At 46.1% G+C, this 18065-nt stretch overlaps 1 pseudogene; it reads left to right on the plus strand.

Annotated features, from left to right (window-relative positions):
- Positions 1-9680: 9680 nt before the first annotated feature.
- LOC119249376 (glyceraldehyde-3-phosphate dehydrogenase-like) lies at positions 9681-11432 on the plus strand (annotated as a pseudogene).
- The last annotated feature ends 6633 nt before the right edge of the window (positions 11433-18065 follow it).

Raw genomic sequence — 18065 nt, forward strand, 5'->3', positions numbered from 1 at the left:
TCATCAGTTACCCTTCTGGGTACCTCTAAGATATATAGCAATTCACTCTTCAATGAGTAAGTACCCTCTTCAATATGCTAGGTTGAGGTCCTGATAGCTAAATTTCTACTTTATTTCATCCCATGCTCATAACTGATTGATCCAGAGGTTGAAAACTGACCCACAAAGGGTACACTAGAAAGTCTTCAAAGATGGTCATCATCTACTCTTCTCCTCCCTCTACACACATGCTACTCCTCACATCAAGCACTGAAGTCTGTTTGCCTGTGCTGGAGTCTGGGTTGGCTGTAGTGAGTTTCTTGACCAATAGAATCTGGAAGAAGTGATGCTGGCTGACTTTTGAAGCTAAGTCAAAAGAAGTTTCCACGTTAGCCCCTGGGAACAATTGTTCTTAGAATCCAGCTGCTGTGCTGTAGGGAAGTCAAATAGCCCCGTGGAGGGGTTCATACAGGGATGAAATGAGGTCTCCCTATTGTCAGTCCGGCTGAGTCCACTGCTGATACCAGCACCAATCTGCTAGTCACGTGAATGTGGATTGTGAAAGTGGGCCTTTCAGCCTCAATGCAACAGCTCCAGCTGACGGTGCATAGAGCAGAGATGGGCTACCCAGCCAAGGTCTGATGAAATTCTTGACCAAAATCATGAGGTAAAGTGAAATCATTAAGTCACTGTGTTTTGAGGAAATTTGTTATTCAGCAATAGATACCTGGGAACTTGCCCTTCACAATCTTTCTCCCAAGAATTTGAAATTTAGATGGGATATAAACAGATATTAGAAATTTTAGCATTAAAAATAACCCTTGGTGTGCATCAAAATCCACATGGGGAAATTGTTTAAGATGAAGTTCTAGGTCACCACCCCCCCCCCCAAGTTTCTGATCCAGTAAGATTAGAGTGGAGCTGAAGAATAGGTCAAACAATTATCCCAGGTGATTTTGATAGCAGGGACAAAAACTGTGATTTGGATACACAACTTGATGAACCAGCACACACATACATTCAGACGTTTCCACACAACACCCACTGCCCCCAAACTAGCCTTGACTTTAGTCCCTGGCAATTCAGTGTTCTCTATTTGTAGCCTAAAATCTGGTTGGATCTCAATGTGAAAAAAAAATCCCTATCAACTTTTAAAAATTCAGTAGAGATGGTGAGGCCTGAATCCACATTAACCCACATTCACTCTAAATTGAACTTGAAGACTTAATCATCTTCCCAATTTTAGAATCCTGAAATATCTAGGGTCACAAGATTAAAGACCTCTTTAAACAACAATGTGAAATGTGTTATAATCCCTCTGATAGTATTTCCTCCGAAAGGCAAATCTCACCAACCACCTTGGGGATTCTTCTGGTTTAGATCACAGACGACAAGATTCTCTTAACAGACAGGCTGGCTGGGACTGCCATTATCTGCAGACAGAATTTCAAAGGCTGGTCAGTGTGTGTAAACTCTGGTGGAGGCAATTCCTTGGGGGATGGTTTTCTTTGAGGAGTTCAGATAGGAAAACTGATTTACAGGCTCTGGACTCCCACAGTCCTGCTTGGTTAGAAGTGAATCGTGTCAAGGTCTGTGTGTTGTCTCCTGCTTGAAGGTTTATTTGGGAACAAGGAAAAGAGTCAAAAAAAAAAAAAAGTTCTCTGTAAATTAAGTGGATGGGCTATTCAACTTTCCCCAAAGCCAATCCAAAGAGGCAAATACTAGGTACATGGACATTTGATTGTTTCAAATTGATGGGCCTGGAGTTTTCAAATACGGAGTCTATACTAGCAGATTTATAAAGTAGGTGAAATTTGTCTTAACAACCTTCTCCCAGCTGATTTTAGTAAACCCACTCATCTTACTTTTCCTCTCTACCTTCATATTGCCCTCTGTCCCTCAGTGGTTCCCCAAACTAAGAACCCCCACCACCGGGGAAGGGGTGTGGTGACATATGCAGCTGAAGAGTGTGGCTCTGTACCTCTGAATCATACACAGTGTTATAAACCATTGTTACCTTAATAAAAAATAATACAAAAACAAAGAACAACTCCATCTCAAAGTGATTCATTCAGGAAGTATCTTAAACTCCAGAAATGTTTTCTCCTCTCTTCCATCTTTCTTTAATGAACACTTTCCTCATCAAAATACGCCATTTCCGGGCCTCCCTGGTGGCACAAGGGGTAAGACGTAACCTATGAAGCTATCTGCAGTCACTGTAGCACGAGTTCGATCCCTAGCCAGGGAGCTACCCACATGGCATAGCAGACCTCTCCTGTCTCACCTGCTGCTCCCCTCAGCAGTGTATTTCAGTAGATCTGCCTGTTCTGCTCCCCACTCTGTCTCTGGTGAATCCTCTCACCTTCTGCACCTCTGGCCTGTACCCCAGCTCTTGTATGCATAAGTAAATAAATCTTTAAAACAAAACAAAACAACAAAGAAAACATGCCCTTTCCAATTCCCATTCCCTCTGGACACTTCCCTAGTTCCACCCATTTGATGATTCATTCTTTCCAACAGCACTAATAGGTGATAATTTTATTATTATCTTTTATGTTCAAATGTAGCAGTTTATAGGAATCTCAAAGAAGCAACCCCTCAGGGTAACTAAAAGATGAAGCTTCAGGTATGGGGGCAGAGAGGGGGAGGGTTCAAAGCGCCTTCTTTCTGTCAGGCCCACCCTGAGGCCCAAGGGAGCTGCAGGCATGTTCTTGGGTTTCCTAGAACACAAGTCCCCAGGGCAGGAGAGTTCCTTCTGGGTGCAGGTGTAACTGAACATGTCTAAATTTGGGAATCCAAATGACCTTTCCTGTAACTTAGACTCTGTTTCTTTTTCCCTGTGCAAATTAACAAGACTTTTTTTTTAAATCTGAAAAAGAAAACCACTTCAAAAATGTCATTAAGATATTGAAATCTGAAACTCCCTCTGCCTGGCTAATTCTGTGGCACATTGAGGTGGGTGGTTTGCGTCGGAGGCCACGTCACACTGTCAGCCCTGACTCATGGTGAAAAAGAAAAAGGCCCTGGATTGTGATCTGGCCAAAGACCTGAGAACCCACAGCCCCCTCATCACTCATTATTTTTACAGAAAGAAATCTGGGATGGAAATCAGAAAACCCGACTCTTAACCAAGTTTCTGCTGCTAAGTGGGGGAGGGGGATCTTAACCTTAACAGGAAAATGAGGAGTACAAACCTTGGAAACTGTCTTCACCTTAAAATATCTAGGGTTCTGAGATTGAAGACCTGTTTCCAACACAAATTAGTTCCCTGATGCTTTTCATCAACTATTACCCACTACCATTTAGTTCAAAAGAGCCTTCCAGTTCACCTTGCCCATTTTCTGCCACAAAAGATAAGTATTTCAGGGCCTCCCCGGTGGTGCAGCGGTTGAGCACTGGGTTGCGAAGCTGCCCGCAGCCTCTGCAGCGCCTGTTCGAGCCCCGGCTGCTCCCCGGCCACTGGAGGAGGGTCCCACATGGCGCGCAGACCTCTCCTGCCGCCCGCTGCTCCCCTCAGCAGTGTACTTCGGTCCTTCTGCCTGCTCTGCTCCCCGCTCTGGCTCTGGTGGATTCTCTCACCCTCCCGTGCTTCTGACTATACCCAGTGCATGTATAAACAAAACAAACAAACAAATAAAATAAATAAATAAATAAATAAATACATGCCTCTATTAAAAAAAAAAATAAGTATTTCAAAAAGGAAGCTTAGAGGGAAAGATCTAGGAGAGCCAGAGATGGCAGAAGCCCCATCTTGGAGGCACAGAAAAGAAAGACTTGAGCCAGGCACCAAAAAATGAATTGTCCCATTTTCCACTTTTCCCTCACTGGGCTAGAGGAGAATTCCAAGGAGTCTGTCTTGGTGAGAGCTTTTTAGACCCATGGGGATGCTCTTTAAGTGTGAATAAAACACCTGGAATCAGGATCCTAAAAAGTCTGGTCCCATCACTGTCTTGACATAAGGCAAAATAGCTGCTCCTTTTCCTGTTAGAGATATGACTCAGCTGTGCTGGGGCCAGCGGGGGTTGTGAATAAGAAAAGCAGCAGCAATTGCCTCATGTAGCATCTGTGCACGCTGCACCATGCTGGCTTCTTCCTCTGGACGTGATGAAATGAGAGATGGTCATTCCCATTCCACAGAGGAGGGGCACAGAGGCTCGGAGAAGTGTCAATTGTCCCACCTCACCCAGTAGGTGACAGGCGGTCTGATTTACACCCACACCCGGGGGACACCCAAACTCAGACTCTTGAGTTTTAGCAAGTGAGTTTTAACGTTCTACTTCAGTGATGAGCAAAGTAATGATTAACATTCAATGAGGGCTGTTATTTCCCAGCCACTGTGTTAATGCCATTATTTAGCATGACATGTCACCCTCATTCCAACCCTATAAAACAGCTAAAATTGCCCCATCTCACTGCCAAAGAAGCTGAGGTTAAACAATTTGCCCAGATAGTAAAGATGGGCTTTAAGCCAGACACCCAGACACCAAAGACCATAACCTTTTTTTTTAAGATTTATTTATTTATGCATACAAGAACTGGGGTACAGGCCAGAGGTGTGGGGGGTGAGAAGATTCACCAGAGACAGAGTTGGGAGCAGAACAGGCAGATTGACAGAAGTACACTGCTGAGGGGAGCAGCGGGCAAGTCAGGAGAGGTCTGCTGCGCCACGTGGGTAGCTCCCTGGCCGGCTGGGGATTGAACTTGTGCCGCAGAGGCCGCGGAGTGCTTCATACGTTGCGTCTTAACCCCTTGCACCACCAGGGAGGCCCCTCAAGTACTGCTTTTGCACCACAATCTCCAGAGGTTCTGGAATGTACATTATGACAAATTCCTGGGTGATTATTATGCACAGCTACAGTTTGAGGATCACTGAATTAAAAGATACTCACTTTGCACTGCAAAGACCATAATCTTAACTGCTGCACCTAGCAAGCTTATTTTAGTCCAACCCCCCCAACTAAGTAAAATCTTGTTACCGCTCAGTGTATTAAGAGGGATGAAGATAGAGGGGATTTTAGCTACAATCCAGGCTGTTGACAGATCCAGAAATCACCCTTTGAGTGACTGAGGGGAGAATGTTTTCAGAGCAACAGGCCAGCCCCCAGAGCCCCTGGGCACTGGTGCTCTCAGAGTGCACAGGGCAATTTTAACCATCCAGGAAGAAGAGCTGCCCCCCGACCCCCTCCTGCCAGAACGGCGCCCTGACCCTCTCCACACAGGGCCTGGAAAATGTTTCTGGCATCTTGCAGAGATGGGCAACTGGAGAGACAAGCAGGCAGGAAGGAGAGGAGAGAGGGCGAACCGGCGTCTGAGTGTGTGAAATGCAGAGGGAGGCCGGGCGAATGAAAGAACATATTTCCACAAATGGAACCAAGACACATTTCACAACCTCTCTTGGCCTTGGGGAGGATTAACTGTTCAAGGACGTGACCGTGGGTACCACGCTCTGCCTATGAGCGCTCCTCAGGCGACAGGCAGATGTGCCTTGCAGATGTGCCAGGCAGTGTCCTCACTGAAGGGCTGGTTATCTGGTCACCTGAGTGGCAACCACCCAGTTCCCAGAGTCCCAGGGCAGGATGCAGCAGCGGCAGCAGCGCCTGGAGGGGCACGGGTTGGACACATTTTCTTAGTCACGTGGGATATATGTGCCTCTTCAAGCAACTGGCCTGTGTGCTTCCACAAATGTCAATATGGGGAAAGAAAAGGGGGGGAAGCTGTGAAACTCTTGCAGATGAGAGGAGATTAAGAGACAGGACTGGGGTGGGGGCGGGGACAGCAACGCAAGCTCCTCCATTGCATTTGGCACTCGGAGCAAATTGCCACAAAAGACATGATTGTGGCAGCGGGTGGAACTTGACCATGGAGAGCAGGCCGGACAACAATGTTTTATACCAAAGTTAAATTTGAACTTGATCATTATACTGCAAGCCTGAATACACAAGGGGACAATAGTCAGATCCCCATCCACCTATAAAAATAGAACTTTGCCCAAAACCTACAGCAACCTGCCCAGGAAACCAGCTCCTGACCCACAGCAAGCCGCCCAGGAAGGCAGCCACGCAGAAATCAGATTTCTAGGAAGTCCACTTGCTGTCTCTAGTGAGAAGGTAGGAAGCTAAGCAATAACTTCCGTAACAATTGACCCCAAATAGCCAGGGCTGGATTAATAAGGGTTTGCTTCTCTAATTTTTGTTTTCGTGGGTTTTTTTAAAAGATTTATTTATTTATTTATTTATACATGCACTGGGTACAGTCAGAAGCATGGGAGGGTGAGAGAATTCACCAGAGCCAGAGCGGGGAGCAGAGCAGGCAGATGGACCGAGGACACTGCTGAGGGGAGCAGCGGGCGGCAGGAGAGGTCTGCTGCACCATTGGGTATCTCCCTGGCCGGTGGGGAAACGAACCAGCACTGCAGAGGCTGCGGACAGCTTCGCAGCATGGCACTCAACTGCCGCGCCACCCACCGGGGAGGCCCTTCTCTAATTTTTGTTTCTGCTTGCAACTTAGGACCAACCCAAGAAAGTCAAACATGCACCCATCCTAAGCAAACGGGATCATCCCCTCTTCTAGTTCACTGGCCTCCCCAGGCCCACAGTCTCCAGCCAGGACACACCTAAAGCCCTTGTCCCTTCCACTATAAAGCTCTCCTGCTCCTCTGCCTGTCTTCACACCTCTGCTAAAATGCACGTGCCCATGGCTGAGTCCCGTGCTGCAGCAAGCTCAGAATAAATAACCTTTGCTTTGCTCATTGGATAGGGTTTTGCTTACTTCCATCGTTCTATGGTTATGCGAGAAAATGTCCTTGTTCATAGGAGATAGATACGGAAATGTTTAGAAAAACAGATTCATGTACATCTAGAGGGAGGGAGGGAGGGATTAACCATGAACTTGTCAAGAACCATTAACTTGAGGGGATGATCCTAATTGCTGAGGGATGGGGTACATAATTGACTTTCTTGGGTTGGTCCTAAGTTGCAAGCAAGAACAAAAATTAGACCTGGTTTAATAGTAGGACTTTTTTTTTTTTAGTATTCTTGCAAGTCTTTTGTAAGTTTTCAAACTTTTGTCAGTTTGAAATTATTTCAAAATAAAGCGATGTCATCCCAGCTGACTGCTTACACCTTGATGAAGCTGACACACCTGTTCACCTAAGAATTCGGGTGAAGGACTCATGTCTTGTGGGTGTCACTGTATCTATCTGTTCCTTATAGAGAACCACAAATGCAAAAGTTGGGGGGCTCTCTCAGTCTGACCCTCCAAAAAGGATCACTCAGTTTCTACCTCCAGCACTTTCCTAACCCTGCATAGAGAATCAGGGTGATCTTCAACTCCCTTCTGCCCTGGGCGAAGGGGCACAGAAGAAACAGGGTGCTGCTCTCATTATCAGCCCTTACATGTGCGCTGGGCCTCGTGATGCAAATGGGATTGTGAGGATGTTTGGAGAGCAGCCATCAGTTTCTTAAGGCTAAGCTGAGTTCTTGGAACTGGCTGCGCTTAACTATTGCATTCCAAAGCTGCTGTATATGACTATCCCCTAACCTTGCCTTCTTACACTTCCCTCTTCCTTGCAACTTATTGGGGCACCTGCTTATTTTTTAAGCCTCCCTTATCCCTTCACAAAGTGGTTCTTAACCTTGACTGCACACTGGAATGAATCATCTGAGGAGCTTTAAAAAAACACTGATGCCAGGTCCTGCATCCAGAGACTCCTATTAAATTGTTCCAAGGTGCAGCTGCAACTTGGGGTTTGGGTTTTCTGTTTTTGATTTTTTAAGCTCCCTGGAAGATTCTAATTTGCAGCCATGACTGAGAACCACTGCATTCATGCACTGTCAAATACATTTACAAAGCTCTTATCTCCCAGATTTTTTTATCTTTTGAATTACTCTGGGGAGACTTCTGACCGTTTCCTCAGACTTCACTAAAGCTCCCACATAAAGGGAATTTCCCTGAGACATAGTTAGCATTCACTCGGCCTTTACAAAAGTGACTTATTTGATGAGCTGTTCCCAACAACAAAGAAAGGAAAGAGGAGACCTGTAAAAGCCAGCTCTGGTCAGTAACATTCAAAAGTAATCAGCAGAACTGCCCGTGAATAAACTCATCCAGCTTCTATTTACAATGGCATTCCTTGTGACTCCTCAGGCTGCTACCTAGCAGAAGACAACAAATCGTCCATCCAGATGTAGTTATAAGATGCTCAAAATACACTGGGCAGGGAGATGATGAAATGACACCAGATTTACAGCAACAGGTGCAGCCTCTCCGAGCCGGCAGATACGTGGTCATCTGACCTCTCGGTCACACACAAAAAAGAACAAGGAGGCCCAGCACCAAGAAGTCTGGTGAAAGATTTGTGGCTTGGATTCAAGATGGAGAACAGGGAGGGGTGGGGGGGGTGGCCCAGGAGATGCTGGAAAAACATGCACTCAATGCAGACAGTCATTAGAATCACGAAGGAGACTTCTAAAACCTTCTTGTCTGTTTCCAGTCCTCAGCTTGGTCAATGAAATGCATATCTTCAGGCCGGTCCCAGGTATTGGTCTTTTTAAAAACTTACCCAAATTGGCTAATGTGCTGCCAGCTGGACTTGGAATATCAGCCCCACATGGAGTCCTCCCATCCTACCAGCCCCGCAGGACGCTGAGGTCCCCACATCCTCTGAACCAGGTTAAGGAGCCACATCACTTCCCTGAAGTCCATCTTCTTAACACTGCCTCCTTCTTTCCCTCATTACACACACACACACACACACACACACTCTCACACATTCACGCATACTCTCACACACAGACCCACAGAGCAAAGGTCCCAGCTAGCCTATCTGAGTTATTAGTTTCTTGCATATGAGTTCTCTTCCTAGTCACGCTGTTTCTGGGCAGAAGTACCTCTTCTTGAACTGTGGAGGCCACACAAGATCTAGCAGACTCAGTTCAATAAGATGTCAGTGTTGAATGGCTGAAGGCGTGGTTGATCCATTCAGCCAAAACTATCAGCAGACACTTAAGCTCGCTGATCTCAAGACTTGCTATCCTGAAACAGTCAAAGAGCCACTGAATATTATTTGCCATGGCCTGGGTTTGCATCCAGGTTCCAACACTTAAACGAGTTATGGGACCTTAAGCAAGGGCATCAAACTTTTCTCTAAATCTTACTTTCTGTATCAAGCAAACGACAGGAATATTAACACCGACCTCACAGGGTTGTCAGAGAACACAAAGCTGAGCATGCATAACATCTTTGTAAATAGTGACAGTGGTCAGCAAACATGGCCTCCAGATGGCTCAGGGCCCATCACCCACTTGACCAGAGTCCTGTCTGGACCCTGAAGTTCCATTTTTCTGACTATTATCACTTGAAGTGACCCCCCCATGAAGTGGTGATCCAAGGCTAGTCTGTTTCATTTTTCCCTTACAACGGGATAGGGAGCAGTTGGCAAAAATGTTGAGACCAAGTCTAGCAATCAGAGATGCCCGTCAGCCACAGAAGTCTTGAGCATGAGCGATGTCAGAATCACCTGTAGGACTTGCTGAAAAGACAAGGGGTGGGATCCAGCCCCACCAACTGACTCCAGGGGTCTAGACTCCATCCGTGATTCTTCCTAACAACAGCCCAGGAGATGCTGACACAGGTCTTAGGGGTGTGTTTCCTGGAGAAGGGATCTCACAGGATGATCCAGACTGAGAGCTCTAAGTAGCAGCATGGAGGTGGAGGAAGGACGTGGCTTCTGCCATCAGACATACTATCTTTAAGGTTGAACCAGCTGCTTCACCTGTTAGTATTAGTTTCATCCTTTGTAAAACAAGACTAACATTACCCATCTCACCAGATTATTATGAAAAGTAAATGCAAAAATACCTGTGCCGTGCAAGCATCCCGGGCCAGGCAGGGTCACGGTTGATCAGGGCAAACAGAGAATCTTGGAACTCTTGGTAGATTTGACAGGTCTTTATGCTGAAGTGGGGAACCAGATACAGGCCGACTACAAGGCAGGCAGGCAAGCAGGCGAGCAGGGAGGCTGGGAGGCAGGGAGGCAGGCAGGGAGGGAGGCAGGCAGGGAGGGAGGCTGGGAGGCAGAAAGCAACCGAATTTCCCAGCCCCTGTGATCTCTGCATGCCCTCTCTCGCTTCTCTCCTCTTTTCTCCTCTCTCATGATGATCTCCTGGCCCAGATGTCCTTATTTATATATATGGTCACACCCCATGTTCTCCAACTTCTCAGCCCGGGTGTTCCCAGGCATGCCCCGCACTCACGCTCCCAAGCGCTTTTTGTAGTAACACATCATCACACGTGGGCAATGAAACCTAAGCGCAAAACAGGCTGCAGGTGGAGGCTGCAGAGGCTCGTGGTAGGAAGGTCAAAAAGAGCCCAAGCCACTCCATTGTCCTTACAACCTGTAAAGCTCTCTACTCCTCTGCTCTCGCGCAGGGCCAGTGCATCCTCAAGCACCATGGTAAAAGGTTGGAATAAATGGATTTGGCTAGATTGGGTGCCTGGTCACCAGAGCTGCCTTTAACTCTGTCAAAGTGGATCCTGTGGCCATTAATGACCAATCAATGACCCATTCATTTATCTCAACTACATAGTCTACATGTCCCAGTGTGAGTCCACCCATGGCAAGTTCAATGGCACAGTCAAGGTGGAGAACAAGAAGCTTGTCATTAACAGGAAGGTCATCTTCATGCCCCAGGAGTGAGATCCCACCACATCAAATGGGATGATGTTGGTGCTGAATATGTTGTAGAGTCCACTGGCATCTTCACTCCCTTGGAGAAGACGTGGGCTCACCTGCAGGGTGGGCCAAGAGGGTCATCATCTCCACTCCTTCTACTGGCGCCTCGTTGTTTGTGATGGGCATAAACCATGAGAAGTATAACAACTCCTTCAAGCAATGCCTCCTGTACCACCAACTGTGTGACCCCCCTCCAGCCAAGGTCATCCATGACAACTTTAGCATCATGGAGGAACTCATGACCACAGTCCATGCCATCACTGCCACCCAGAAAACTGTGGGCAGCCCTCGGGGAAGCTGTGGCGTGATGGCCAAGGGGCTGCCCAGAACATCATCCCCACTTCTACTGGTGCCACCAAGGCTGTGGGCAAAGTCATCCCCGAGCTGAAAGGGAAGCTGCCTGGCATGGCCTTCCATGTCCCCACCCTCAACATGTAGGCTGTGGATCTAACCTGCTGCCTAGAAAAAGCTGCCAAATACAATGACATCAAGAAAGTGCTGGAGCAGGCATCACAGGATGCCCTCAAGGGAATCCTGGGCTACACTGAGAGCCAGGTGGTCTCCTGCTATATTAACAGTGACACTCACTCCTCCATCTTTGATGTTGAGCTGGCAGTGCCCTAATGACCGCTTTGTCAAGCTCACTTCCTGGTGTGACAAAGAATTTGGCTGCAGCAACAGGGTGGTGGACCTCACGGTCCACATGGTCTCCAAGGAGTAAACACCTCCTGGATCACCAGCCCCAGCAAGAGCACAAGGGGGAGAGAGGTGCCCTCAGCTGCTGAGGAGTCCTTCCCCCACTTATGTACACTGAGAATCTCCAGACCTGTTCCATCCCAGAGCCCCTGGAGAAGGCGGTGGGCTTAGGGAGCCCTTATCATGTGCCAAGCCCTTGATGGCCTTATCATATGCCATCAATAAAGTTCCATGTACCCAGTCAAAAAACAAAAAGACAAACTGTAAAGCACCCAGTATGGTCCGCAGCCCACTAGCCTCTGTGCTTGTTTACTCATCATGGACTGAAGGGCACATCACAAAAGCAACTCAGTTTTCTGGCCCGGGATAGCAGGAGATGATGACGTCCTTGGCCAAGATGGCATAATTTATTGGAATGAATAGACTGGGAACCTATGTAGGGGTCACAGCCCTAACTGAGTTACAACAGAGCAACCAAACCCTTCTGCAAAGAAGGAGAAGCCTGGAGGCTGGTCTGTGCCTGACCCAGTGTTCCCGAGCAAGGCCCAGAGACTTCCTTGACTTCGTGTGCTGCTCACCACCAGCCCTACGGGAACTCCTCCTCCAGAGAAAGGCTTTGTGTCCCAACCCCTTGTTGCCTCCCTAAGCAACGATAACACAGATGATCTTCCAAAACATACAGAATTCCACAATGTTCTTAGGGTCCTGGTCCTGTCTCTTCTCTGGGTTAGTCCCTGGAAGCACCTGGCAGCTCCAGGTCTCTGCTTTCATTCCTGAGTGACTCTTTTGGGTGGGGCATGGCGTCCCCCTCTGCACACCAGCCCCTCTCTCAGTCAGGAAGCCTTCGAGTCAGACTACTGGCCCTTCCGGTGCCAATTGTCTCAAGTGGGTGACTTGCACCTTTCGGAGCCCAGGCCAAGGCAACACTCAGCTTCTTGGGTCATGAACTCTAGGGACTTTCCCACACTCAAAAGGATGTGGACAATGAGTCAGCCATATTTACCAAGTCTCCACAACCCAACACACGAGTGTCACTCATATTTGCCCAACCATACCTGTGTGGAGAGCAGTTCAGGGTCCCAATGACAGCATCAACAGCGGGGGAGGGGAAATTGTGACCCCTGTAATGCTACCACCTCCACCCAGCTCTTTTGCAGGCTCTCCCCAAGAAGATGGCCACGTGGGCTGAAGATGTCATTTTCTGGGTCCTGCTATGCCACCTGTCTCCTGCCTTAGCAATGGCCTGGGAACTCCTGCTCCATCTGGACGCAGGCTGGCCTGGCCCAGTGCTGGGCCCTCACGTGTCGCCCCTCAGGTCCATCATGTCTTCTCACCATCTCCTCCATTCTGAGTTCTGGCCACAGAATGCTACAGCCTCCATGCTCAACAACCTTCACAGAAACAGATTCTGCTCTGTCATAGGACCGCCTCCCGCCCCCCCAGGCCAGAGAGCCAAGAGAGCGATATGGCTCTTGAGCCACACTTCCTGCTGAGCCCAAAATTCTCCTTTGTTCCAACACAGACTTTTGGCCGCTGGGCCTATGGCTGGGATACCTCAAGCTCCACTCTCTCTCATTCCCACAGGATCCATGTCTGCTGCAGCACTGCTTAGTACTGGAGACTTTTTAAACTTCCTACCTAGACAGGAAGTGACCCCAGAGGGCAGGTGGTCTGGGGCTCAGAGGGCAGGTCGTCCAGGGTCCATAGGCTAAATTTAAGAACTGTTGCCACCCAAGAAGAATATCAAAGATAGAGACCAAAGTATTGCTTCTAGGGCTCAGTTCTGAATCTAAAGATGCTAAGAATGAGCTGAAATGGCAGGCTGGCTCTGTCAGTGGCAGAGAAATTAATTAAGTTTCAAAACTGTGGGGAAATACCTGGTATCCATCCATCCCTTTGAAATTAAGTGTTTTCTTTCTTGTAAGCTAGGATTCAGAGACTGGATCTTCCAAAACAATTGTCCTTAACATTTCATTTCCCTTTGTGAGCTTGGAAAGGAACAAATATATCTTACTTGGCTGGATTTGACCTTCTCTGCGGTAGACATGCTCCCCCGACTCCACCAGCAGGGATGAGTCACTAAGAACATTTTAATCAGACCACCACCATTCACAGACAATTCAAGGAGATAAAACACATGTGAGTGTAGACTTGTAAAGCCAGTTCTTAAATAAAATAAAATGGGCCATTTGCTTACTCAAGGACTCCCAGAATTAGCCTAATGAAAAGGTGGGGGTCACCCCACAACAGCCAATGGTGTGATTTGAGGGAAGCAAAAGGGTCCTCCTGACTTTAGCTCAAAATAGCTCCAACCCAAGTTTAGCAATTGCTATGAAAATGACTATCTTGGAATATGGCATGTTTCCAGAAGGTTCTATCAGGCCCTGGGGAAGACCTATCTGCAATCACCACGTTCCCTTTCTCTACTCGCGCTACCCTGAGTTGCAGGTAACTGCTTCCAGATGTAGGGGAGGCAGCCCAAATCCCTCCCCAAAAAGGTGAATCAGGATTGACCCAAGCAGCCAGGAGTTCCCAAGATTGGTTGAGCGACATGGCACCATTCTGACCAATCAGATACAAGGAGAAGTCTGTGGGGAGAGGGGTGGCTTATGGAAAATGTCCCTTTGTTCTTAAAAAAATACACACACAAAGAAGAGATGTCAGCATCTCTGCCTCTGCTGGTGTATATGGATGCATTTTCTGAAAGTTGTGGCCATCTCATGATCTGCATGCTAGTTTGATCGAGTGACGTGCACTTAGAGTGGCAAAGTTAAAAAACAGAAGAAATCTGGGTACATGAAAGCACTATGGAATTATAGAATTAACCAATCCAGAAGTGGCCCTTCTTTAGGACTTTCGCTATATGAGTTAATGAGTACCCTTAATTTTTAAGGGCATCTTAAATTGGAGTTTCTAGCATTTGTAGCCAAAAACATCTTAACTGATACAGAAGTCTGCAATCTGGATTATGCAATGGTCCAACTGCCTTCTCTTCATCCCCAGGGACCTCATAAAAGAGCTTATTCAATGTCTAATTTTTGACTTTTGTTCACAGCCTCCTTCTAGAAATTCTACTCGACTTTCACAACACTAAAATCTCCACGTTCTCCTCCCTAGATGACCAAATCTTCTCTGTTTCCTTCCCCAAGCTATTTGCAAAAAAATTCTGTACCTGTCCAGCAGATGTATCGTATTTTACCTACATGGTGTTTGTATTTTTTTATTTTTTAATTTATTCCCAATATTTAATATTGAGAAATTTCACACATACATAAAGTTTTTGTCTTCCTTAAGAAGACTGGACAACCCTGGTCTGGCATTCCCACATTGCCAGTCCAGCAAATAGACAAAAGAATGAGCCAGAAACCAGGTGAGAAATGTGGTTTTGATGAGGAATGAATTGTGTCAAAGGCTATAATAGGTCAAGATGAAGTGACCTTGAAGAGTATTCTAAGATCAAAGACATTCAAAAATATTGGAGCAGTTCCAAGACAAGACAAGTGGGGGAAACTTCGCCTTACTAGCAAAGTTGTAGATTCACATAACATAACCCAACAATTCCATTTCTAATATCTATCAGAGAGAAAGTCTAGCACATATATCATAAAACAAGAACATTCATAGTAGCCTCAAATTAAAAACAACTCAATGTCCATCCACAACAGAATAATGAAGTGGGATATATTGATACAATGCAAACATGCAGCAATGCAAATTAATAACATAACAAGAAAATTAATAAGAGATAACAAGTGGATAATACCACAAACATAATGTTGAGCTTTCAAAAGAAATCAGACACAAAAGAATACATACACTATTATTCAACTCAAAAAATTTAAAAACAGAAAAAAATTAAGTATTACTTAAAGGATGCATGATGAAGAGATAAAACTCAGGCAGAAAATAATCAGCTCATGAATAATAATCATACTAGGACTATTCTTGTTGTGAATGCAAAGGGTGGCTCTGGGATGCTGGCAATGTTGCATCTCTTGACCTCGACCTTGATTACATGGAGGTCTGTTTTATAATTATTATTTAAATTATACACAGATGACGACTGACAGATTTTTTAAGAATTAGTTATATTATCTATACCTTACATTTAAAAAAGAACTGAGAAAAAGCTATTAAAAACTTTCTTAAATGTGTTACAATTAACCACATCCTAAGGCATCGTTGAATGGTCCACTCTCGGAAGTCACTTTCTTATAAGGCGTCTGGAACAAGTCAAGCTAAACTAACCCAGCCTCATCCCTTCATTTCTTCATAGCACTCCTCACTCCATCACGTTCATTCATGTTTTAGTTGTAATACTCTACCTTCCCCATAGAAGAAAAAGGAGAATAAGAGCTAAAAAAGAGAAGTCAGCAAAGACAAACAACTATTTCCATGATTTTTGTCCTATATCAGGAGGCAGACAAGGAGTCAAAAGAGCTGCTTTTCTTCTCTTTTTTTAAAATTTTTTATTTTTTAAAGATGTATTTATTTATGCATACAAGAACTGGGGTACAGGCCAGAGGTACAGGGGGTGAGAAGATTCACCAGAGTCAGAATGGGGAACAGAACAGGCAGATTGACTGAAATACACTGCTGAGGGGAGCAGCAGGCGAGACAGGAGAGGTCTGCCTCGCCATGTGGGTTGCTCCCTGGGCGGCCAGGGATCAAACTCGTGCTGCAGAGGCTGTGGATTGCTTCATAGTATGGTGCTTAACCCCTTGCACCACCAGGGAGACCCCCCTCTTCTCCTTTTTAAAGAAAACCTATGACTTAGTAAACCTATATGATGGCAGGAATCTTTCAGAAGGCAGGGCAAGCATGATGATGCAGAGGGACGAGAGAAGAGTTGGAAAGGCTGAGTGCTGGAGAAGGTGATGGGAAAGGATTCAGCAGGGAGTTCAAGGCCGAGAAGCAAGGACCACAGAGGAAGAAAGGCAGAGCAGATGGGAACACCTGCTGGGAGGTTCATAGGTTTGACAGTGCAAAGACCAAGAAGTTCTCTTCTAGTTGTTTCTATTTTCTTAATGTGAGTGAGGGTGAAGGAGGGAGTGTTAGTGACTGGAGAAGAGAAAGCAATAAACCTGTGGGACAATGGGAGGCAAATTGACCAGAGAAATTTGGTGGAATAACTACAAAGGACTGAAAACCCTTTTAACAGTCAGGGTTTCCAATTTAAAGAAAGGTTGGTCACCCTCCCTGAGTGCCTTCCCTAGCCTTGTTTGGTTACTTGGTACAGATAAAGAAGTGTTGAAATTTTTTCAGCTAAATATAACAGAGAGAAAAGGGATTCGGGGGTGCCTGACTCAGCAGACCGTGGGTCGTAGCTGGGCAAGGAAGGAAGCACAAACAGCCAAGTTCACACTGGTTATAATCACCTTTTGCAACTAGCAATGAAAATATTGCTCTCGTTTGTGTTTTAAAATTATCACAACAGAATCTACCCCAATAAGACATAGTATTTTAGATGCTTTTAAAGTTTATTCTTCCAATGTCTATAAAGATATGAAACTTAGGGAACTGGATTTTTTTATGTCATGATAGGCTCCTGGGTTATTGACAGAATAAATCATCAGAAAGCCTGAGAACCTGGCAAGTGCCCAAATTATACTAAAAAAATTCCCCTAGAAAACAAGGGAGACTCTGGGATACACACACACACACACACACATATTTATACACACATTTATATGTATATATTACGAGGACTATGGCTTGGTTAAAGGCTCTCATTCTAGGAAAATATCCTCAAGTTTCAACTATTCATTTTCCCAGAATTCTTGCTGAGGAACCAAAATGTCAGATCCCAAAAGACACACACCACACTTCCCAGTAAAACTCCTCCCCAACGTTCACTGCCACTCTGTGAACAAGCCAATCCAACACAACTGAATAATGCTGAGGTGGGACTCCCCTTGATCTGGTGTCAAAGCAATGAGCAATCTCCCCCATGTACTGGGTTTCTGCTCAGCCCCAGTGGGGAGATACCCCGTTGAGTGTTACAGAGCACAGAGGACAGGATGACACCCCGGAGACCTGAAAGTGCACCTGCCCCTCCACCCACAGAAAGACTACACACTCCCAGGCAGATCTCTGGGCCTCCCTGGACCCCGAACTCCCATCTGTCAAGTGAAGGGACCAAATTCAATGACTCCTGCGATGCTTAATTTTATGTGGTGATTTGACGGGTCCACTCTGCCCAGGTTTGTGGTCAAAGATTAGTCTGGTTGTTTCTATGAGGGTGTTTCAGGATGAGATGAACATTTGACCTGTGGATTTTGAGTAAAACAGACCCTCCATAACATGGGTGGGCCTCATCTAATTAAGTTGAAGACATAAATAGACCAAAGACTAATCTCCACTGAACAAGAAGGAATTCTGCCAGCAGGCCTTTGGACTCAAACTGAATCTCTTCCTGGGCCTCCAGATCCCGCCCTGTCCTGCAGATTTATTTTAGACTCAGAAAATGTCCACAATCACAGAAGCCTATTCCTTTTTTAAAAAGTGGTAGTGGTGTTGTGTGCACGTGTGTGGTATGCATGGGGTATAGACACACACTCACACTGGCTCTGCTTCTCTGGAGAACCCTGACTAATACAACACCAATTCCTTCAGTTCTAAGATGCTGAGCATTGGGTTGGCAGCAGAGAGGAAGGTT

This window comes from Talpa occidentalis, unplaced genomic scaffold (assembly GCF_014898055.3).
Source record: "Talpa occidentalis isolate TD23 unplaced genomic scaffold, MPIMG_talOcc4v2.1, whole genome shotgun sequence".
Classification (NCBI taxonomy): Eukaryota; Metazoa; Chordata; class Mammalia; order Eulipotyphla; family Talpidae; genus Talpa; species Talpa occidentalis.